This window comes from Chrysochloris asiatica, unplaced genomic scaffold, assembly GCF_000296735.1.
Source record: "Chrysochloris asiatica unplaced genomic scaffold, ChrAsi1.0 scaffold00143, whole genome shotgun sequence".
Classification (NCBI taxonomy): Eukaryota; Metazoa; Chordata; class Mammalia; order Afrosoricida; family Chrysochloridae; genus Chrysochloris; species Chrysochloris asiatica.
This window is the reverse complement of record NW_006408661.1, coordinates 5,959,538-5,961,364: the sequence shown is the minus strand read 5'-3', so window position 1 is coordinate 5,961,364 and position 1,827 is coordinate 5,959,538.

Sequence of the window (1,827 nt, the reverse complement as noted above, 5' to 3'; positions counted from 1 at the left end):
GCATGGTGTCCTTTTCCAGGGACTGGTCCTTCCTAACAAGGTGTCCAAAGTAAGAGATCAAAAGTCTTGCCATGTTCGCTTCTAAGGATCAATTGGACTGTAGTTCTTCCAAGATCTCCAACACCATAATTTAAATGCATCGATTTTTCTAGTCTTCCTTATCATTTATCCAGTTTTCATATGCATATGAGGTTATTGAAAATACCATGGCTTGGGTCAGGTGCACCTTAGCCCTCAACTGACATCTTTGTTTTTGAACTTTAAAGAGGTCTTTTGCAGCAGATTTACCTAATGCAGTATGTCATTTGATTTCTCAAATACTGCTTCTGTGAGTGTTGAAGGTGGGCCCACATAAAGTGAAATATTTGACAACTTCAATCTTTTTCCATTTATCATGTTATTTATTGGTGAGAATTTTTGTTTTCTTTACACTGAGGTGCATGCATACTGAAAGCTGTGGTCTTTTAGCTTTACTAATAAGTACTTTAAGTCCTCTTTGCTTCCAGGAAGCAAGGTTGTGTCATCTACATATTGCTACCACTTATCTGTCAGTTTGTTGTACGGTGGTGGCTTATGTGTTGCTAGAAGCTACACCATCAGCATTTTAAATATCAATAGGCTCATCCCTGTTGGACAGGTTTCAGCAGAGCTTCCATACAAAGAGAGACTAACGGGAGTTGGACCATTTCTGAAAGGTCAGCCATTGAAAACCTATGAATAGCAGCAGGACACTGTCTGATAGATAGTCTCAGAAGATGATTCAGGACGGAAGGCACTAAAAATACAAATGGGGACAAGCTGCCTCCACAACCTTAATCATGTGGATGGAGCAAAGCTTTGGGGACCATAAACTCAATGCTCCCCTGAAAATCCCCCTTTCCACCATTGGTAGCCATTAATAATCTCTAGTTTCTATGTATGGCACTGTAAGATACGCACTGGACAGTTAACCACAAGGTCAGCAGTTCAAACCTACCACCTGCTCCCTGGAAACCCTGTATAAGGTTTGCTTAGTCAACACTGACTCGATGGCACTTAACAGTTTATATTTATTTTTTAAATTTCGTATGAGTTCATACAGTATTTATCTTTTTGTGACAGACTGATTCCACTCAGCAGAATGTTTTCAAGGTTAATCCATGTTGTGCCATGCATCAAAACTTCATTTCTCTTTACCCCACTGTATAATGTATTATGTATATACCCCATTTTATCTATTTATCTGTTGATGGACATTTCATTGTTTCTACCTTTGGCTAGGACTTCTGGTGTGATGCTGTAGGATAAGCACTGGACTACTAATCATAAGGCTGACAATTCAAACCCACTGATCTTTGGAATCTCTATAGAGGGTCACTGAGTTGGAAGCAACTCGATGGCATTTAACAGCAACCTTTGGCTACTGTGAAAAGTGCTATAGTGAACACTGGAATAGGTTTCTGTCTACATTCCAGTCTTTGCTTCTTCTGGGTACATACATAGGAATGGGACTGCTGAGTCATATGGAACAATTTTATGTTCAACTATTGAGTAATTGTCCATCTGTTTTCTACAGCGGCTACACCATTTTATATTCCCACTAGAAATGGATGAGGGTTCCAGTTTCTCTACAATCTTGCCAACACTTGTTTCTCATAGTTTTTTGTTTTTTTTCTTCTTTCCATGGACCTAAAGTAGTCAGTTTGAATTCACCAAACGTTATCACCAAAGAATGCCTGGCTGTCTACTTTCAAAAGATCATAGCTATTGAAAACCCAACAGAGTTCAGTTGTACTCTGAAACACATGAGGTTGCCATGAGTTGAAACAATTTGATGGCACTTTTTTT